Raw genomic sequence first — 6,833 nt, 5'->3', positions numbered from 1 at the left:
CAGCCAGGCACATCTTGCGAACCATTTGAAACTGTGCACCCTGTTTCCCTTTCTAGTCGAGTTCCAAGACTGCGAAAGGCTCCAGTGTGGTCTAAAGACTATGTCACTTAAAAAAAAAAAAAAAAAAAAACTGAAATGCATAACTATGCTAAGAACTCTTTGGACTGTACGTTCATGTCATTAGGCATAGTGAGATAGATTTACTTCCACACGGATTTTGCGACAGAGTACAGAGTAATGTTGTTTCAGTTTAAAGGAAATTTCAGTTTATACTTTGGCAAGAACCTGTATTGTTAGCACTGCTGTTTGTGGTTACATAAGTTGTCTGTTTACTGAGATATTGTTATTCTTTAGTTTAAGATTTCTTTTATTACAAAAAGAGGATATGTGGTATAGTGAAATGTACTTTCCTTACATGTGGTGGCGCTGTTGTGACTAATGTTACACACATTGTTCATGTACAAGCTCTGAGGAAGATAGAGACCTGCAGTACTAAAGTAAAGGCTTGTTGTTAAGAGTTCCTGCCTGAGTCTGCTTTATTTTCAGCTGAATATACAACAATACTCCCATTCTTACTTTACCCCGTATCCACTAGCTGCATAATATAGTGCCAGGGAAGTACTATATTCACACAGTCTATTTACAGAACTAATTAGTTTCTAATTTACTTGATTCCAAGAGTCTGTAATATGCATTCCAATATTACACCTGACTGAACATCCCAGAATCCTTCTAACATTAAGATCATCTTACCATTTAACAAAGGACTTTGTGCTCAGATGCTTGAAGAAAACCAAGGTCAGGGGACAGTGGAGCACAGATCAACATGGAGTAAAATGTGACTTTGATGTAGTTAAACACAACTGATAGGATTGAAAGAAATGATGATCTGAAATAACATAATGATCATTAATTGAATATAAACAAAATATGTTTCACATTTCACCACACGCACTTGACCCATCATCCCTTAAGATCCATGGAAGCATCCTGGCTGGAGAGGTGGAACAAACTTTCCCTGGGTGTCCGAACGGCAGAGTTGCTTGCTGTCTTCAAATGCAAACTGAGGGCCTAAGTGTTGAGTATTGTGGTCTCCATACTGACTTTTGGATTTAGTAATATCTGGGCTTAGAGGTATCTTTTGGATCCTAGTCTATATAAACTAGCCAAGGGTATTTCTAAGTAAACAGTGAAGCACTTCGCTCTGGATAAGAGGCAAACCTTTTAAGTGCCTGTAATGTAACTAACTTAGCCTAAGAGTTAACCTCAGACCCTAAATACCTAAATACCTCAGCTTTTGGTTCTCACCTGATCTTTCGGACAGGACAGCACCTATCCAGATCTCAGAGGCATCTACCTCTACAAAAAAGAGGAGGTCAGGATCTGGGAGGTGTAAGACAAGTGCACTGGTCAACCTGCGTTTGAGCTCCTCGAATGACTTCTGGCCTTCGATGGTCCATGGGAAGGGGCCAGGCTGCTTGTGTGTCAGCGCAGTGAGAGGTGCAGCAGCTGAACCTGATAAACCGAAGGTAAAAATTCACAAACCCCAGAAAATGCTGGACTAAATGGAGGGATGTTGGGCACGGCCACTCTGCCACTGCTTTCAGTTTAGCTGGATCAATGGCCAGACTACCTTTGGAGACCACAAACCCTAGAAAAATTCTGACCTCTCCAGGTTAACCAAGAGATGGTTCTCCAAAAGCAGCTCAAACGATTCCTGTAATGGTCAATGAGACTTCTGCACCTCTCAGCAGGTATTTTGGCCCACTCCTCATGAGCAAACTGCTCCAGTTGTCTCAGGTTTGAAGGATCCCTTTTCCAGATGGCATGTTTCAGCTCCTTCCAAAGATGCTCAATAGGATTTAGGTCAGGGCTCATAGAAGGCCACTGCAGAATGGTCCATTGTTTTCCTCTTAGCCAACCTTGGGTGTTTTTTAGCTGTGTATTTTGGGTCTTTATCCTGTTGCAAGACCCATGACCTGTGACTGAGACCAAGCTTTCTGACACTGGGCAGCACATTTCTCTCTAGAATCCCTTAATAGTCTTGAGATTTCATTGTACCCTGCACAGATTCAAGATACCCTGTACCAGATGCAGCAAAGCAGCCCCAGAACATAACAGAGCCTCCTCCATGTTTCACAGTAGGGACAGTGTTCTCTTCTTGATCTGCTTCATTTTTCCATCTGTGAACATAGAGCTGATGTGCCTTGGCAAAAAGTTTCATCTGTCCATAGAACATTCTCCCAGAAGCATTGGGGCTTGTCAACATGCAGTTTGGCAAATTTCAGTCTGTTTTTTTATGATTTGTTTTCAACAATGGTGTCCTCCTTGGTCGTCTCCCATGCAGTCCACTTTGGCTCAAACAACGACGGCTGGTGCGATCGGACACTGATGTTCCTTGAGCTTGAAGTTCACCTTTAATCTCTTTAGAAGAAGTTTTTCTGGGCTCTTTTGTTACCATTCGTATTATCTGTCTCTTTGATTTGTCATCGATTTTCCTCCTGCGGCCATGCCACAGAGGTTGGCTACAGTACCACTGATCTTAAATTTCTGAATGATATGTGCAACTGTAGTCACAGGAACATCAAGTTGATTGGAGATGATCTTATAACCTTTACCTTTAACATGCTTGTCTTTAATTTTCTTTCTAATCTCCTGAGACAACTCCTTCCTTCACTTCCTCTGGTGCATGTTGAGTGTGGTACACACCATGTCACCAAACAGCACAGTGACTACCTGTAGCTCTATATATAGGCCCACTGACTGATTACAAGATTGTAGACACCTGTGATGCTAATTAGTGGACACACCTTGATTTGACATCTCCCTTTGGTCACACATTTTTCAGGGGTACCATCATTTTTGTCCAAGCCTGTTTAATGAGTTTACTTTTTTAAATAATTATGTTGAAGCATGGTTCAAAATCAATGTCGGATTTTCATTTGTTCATTTTCATAGAATTTTTATGTATTATTACTTTTGTCAGATTCAAGTTATTTCTGTGACCATTGTGGGTTTTTCTTTCATTAACCGAGGGGTACCAACAATTTTGTCCACGTGTGTATAATACATTCACCCAAACATCTCTTTACCATTTTCTGAAGAGAAAACTCACTTATTTGGCTCCAGTGAAGAAGTAGATGTGTTTGGTGCTTGTATAGCTGTCAGGTAAGACTTTAGCCTAGGAGCTAACCTCAGAACCACACAAGCACCCAACGTCTCTGCTTCATCTGTGCTTCATACCCAAGCCATTTCTCTGAAATAAGTTCAGAATGAGACTTGGTTATTTTTCAGTTATTAGTGGAATTAGATCTGGTTAATACATAGTTAGTAAGAGTTTTGTCAGATAGCTGAACTTACCCTGTCAGCTGCTTCAACCCCAGAAGAAGTACTTTAACTATTTTGGGCCTATTCACCTTATTTAATGGGGAAAGTTGAGCCACTAGAACCTTTTTTTTCTGGGACCCTGTATTTTGATGTCAGTTTGAGTTAGGGACACTGCTAAGATATGGAGTTCCGCAAGGCTCCATTTTAGGACCACTATTATTTATACTATACATGTTACCACTGGGCTCAGTTATAAGCAGACATGGCGTTAATTTCCATTTCTATGCAGATGACACACAGCTCTATATATCAGCCAAACCTGATGATAAATTTAGACTACAGAAAATGGAGGACTGTGTAAAGGATATAAAACTCTGGATGTCACATAACTTCCTTCTCCTCAACAGTGACAAAACCGAAGTTCTCCTTTTAGGTCCAAAAGACTCTAGAAATAAACTATCAGACTTAATGTTAGACTTGGCTGATTCTTCTATCATTCCTGGTTTAGCAGCTAAAAATCTTGGCGTCACATTTGACTCAGATTTATCATTTGAGCAACATATAGCTAATATTAGTAGAACAGCCTTTATGCAGCTTAGGAACATCTCCAAACTAAGAAACTCCTTATCACTACAAGACACAGAAAAGCTAGTACATGCTTTTATTACCTCAAGGCTAGATTACTGTAATGCACTACTGTCAGGTTGTTCCAGCAGGAACCTCAATAAACTTCAGCTGGTGCAAAATGCTGCAGCCAGGGTCCTTACTAAAACTAGAAAATTTGACCATATCAGTCCAGTTCTATCAGCACTTCATTGGCTCCCAGTTAAATTCCGTATCGAATACAAAATTCTTTTATTAACATATAAAGCCCTACATGGCCTCGCTCCTGAGTACCTGCAGGATCTTATTGTATATTACGAACCATCAAGACTACTTAGATCTCAGGGTGCTGGCCTCTTACGCGTTCCCAAAATTCAGAAAACCTCAGCAGGGGGAAGAGCCTTTTCTTATAAAGCCCCCCAGCTCTGGAATAACCTTCCAGATAATGTTCGGGACTCAGACACAGTCTTAATCTTTAAATCTAAGCTGAAAACTTATATGTTTAGTTTAGCTTTTGGTAATTAATGTTTCTTAGATAAGGGCTGCAGGTCCAGGGGTTCGCGGACCCAGGGAATTGTAGTACACTGAGATGCTGGAGCTGTCGTCTCGCTGCTTACACGCGATCACTCAGGTTTGTTGACGGTGGAGCAGATAGATGCTGGTGTTCTCAGGGTACGCCCGTGTCCGTGTTACCTTCTGGCTCTCTCCTTTTAATTATGCTGTGATAATCAGACCTGCCGGAGTCGTCAGACATACCCAGATGCTGATTCTCAACAGTCTCTGCACTCCATAAAATTCCTCTTAGAACTAACTTCTCTCTCTTTACCTTCCCCGAGTAAATGGCCACCCAGCCCGATCTGCAGGAAGATTGCCCGCTGAGGTCCCCTCTACCTGCATCTAACCAGCTGCCACCTACCAGTCCGGCCAGCGGGTCCCCCCCCAAAGCAGATACAACAGAAAGTTAATAGTGGCAATATTAATAGTGTCAGACAGGCACGAGTCCATCTAGGTTTCAGCACGGCCACCAAACAGGCAGCAGCAGCTGGCGGGTGAGCCATGGGTGGTGGCGGGTAATTTTTATCATTAATGTTTAAAACAGTCTGGCCAGAGGAGGATGGGTCCCCCTTGTGAGCCTTGGTTCCTCCCAAGGTTTCTTCCTCCAGCTCTGAGGGAGTTTTTCCTTGCCACTGTCGCCGTTGGCTTGCTCACGGGGGTCTTTGACGCTTCATGTTATTCCTTCTTTCTTCTCTGTCTCTGTTATTTATTAAGTACTAATTATGTAAAGCTGCTTTGTGACAACAGTTGTAAAAAGCGCTATACAAATAAATTTGACTTGACTTGACTTGACTTGCTAAGGTTTTAATTGATGCCACACATTCTGAACTTGCATTGTATGCATTCGTTTTACTTAAGGTTGTTGGATCACCTTAAGAAAAATGGCTCGTATTACCTCACTCTCCCCTCCCTTTAGTTACACACATTAGACCTATGAATTGTGTCAGGGATTAGCACTCAGTTTAAACAGTATCAACAAATTTGCATCAGCATAACATTCATAAGAAATACCTACATGGAATTCCAATGGTTTGTATATAAAGACAAATGAATAGGGCCTAAAACAGAACCCTGAGGAACACAAGAGGTGATCAGTAATGTGGAAGAGGAGAAATCAGCGATAATTAGAGAGAAGATTCTCATTTTTGTAGAGAGAAAACAACTTCAAATCAGTACCCTGAGCTCAGAGGGTCCCTCCCTTTAGTTCCACACAAAGGACAGCGGACAGAGCTTAGCTTTAATCCTCAGACAGCCACACCGATGTGTGTCCATGAGTATAAAAGGCCAGGTATGACTGGGTTCAGACACTGAGCAAGAGTGAAGGAGCATCCAGATCATCTCCACTGACTGAAGCAACATGGAGCCCACAGCCTCTTTCTCCATTCAAGCCCTGCTGATGCTCGGTCTGTCCCAGGCTGTCCCCCTCATGGAGCCTCAGTTTGTGGACATCACAGAAAGAATTCTGACCACCAACAACAGATCCAGTGAACTGCTGGTGGAGGGAGACATCGTCTTGTCAAGAACCAGGAACGCTCAGGTCTGCCCTGACAACAACTGCTTTTGGAAGAAGTCCTCAACTGGTCCAGTGCAGGTGCCTTACACAGTGAGCGCTGACTTCTCCTTCTCTGAGCGATCTGTAATCGCTGGCGCCATGGCAACCTTCCACAGCAAAACCTGCATTCGCTTTGTGGCCAGAACCACTGAAACCGACTACCTCAGCATTGAGAACAGAGATGGGTGCTACTCTCCAGTGGGCAGATCAGGTGGAAAGCAGGTGGTCTCCCTCAACAGGAACGGCTGCGTGTACCATGGCATTGTCCAGCATGAGCTGAACCACGCTCTGGGTTTCTACCACGAGCAGACCAGGAGCGACCGTGACCGCTATGTCAGGATCAACTGGGAGAACATCGACCCTGCAATGCAGTACAATTTCAACAAGGAGAACACCAACAACCTCAACACACCGTACGACTACTCCTCCGTGATGCACTACGGGAAAACGGCTTTCTCCATCAATGGGCTGGACAGCATCACTCCTATTCCTGATGCATCAGTGAAAATCGGGCAAAGAGTGGACCTGTCCGCCATCGACATCCTGAGGATCAACACTCTCTACAAGTGCTGAAATACACATCCTACTGTGACACATTTACAACTGCTCACATCTTGATCTTGTGATGCTCTGATGTGTCATCATTGTGAAATAAACAAAGTCAAAGCAAACAAATAAGTATCTTGTGTTTTACTAACATACTCCCATTCTTACTTTACCCCGTATCCACTAGCTGCATAATATAGTGCCAGGGAAGTACTATATTCACACAGTCTATTTACAGAACTAATTAGTT

At 42.8% G+C, this 6,833-nt stretch overlaps 1 pseudogene; it reads left to right on the top strand.

The window, feature by feature from the left end:
* Positions 1–5,842: 5,842 nt before the first annotated feature.
* On the top strand, positions 5,843–6,610 carry LOC140561738 (hatching enzyme 1.2 pseudogene; annotated as a pseudogene).
* Positions 6,611–6,833: the final 223 nt, after the last annotated feature.

The sequence above is a fragment of the Salminus brasiliensis genome, chromosome 9 (genome assembly GCF_030463535.1).
Source record: "Salminus brasiliensis chromosome 9, fSalBra1.hap2, whole genome shotgun sequence".
NCBI classification, from domain to species: Eukaryota; Metazoa; Chordata; class Actinopteri; order Characiformes; family Bryconidae; genus Salminus; species Salminus brasiliensis.
This window is presented reverse-complemented; position numbering and strand designations above follow the sequence as displayed.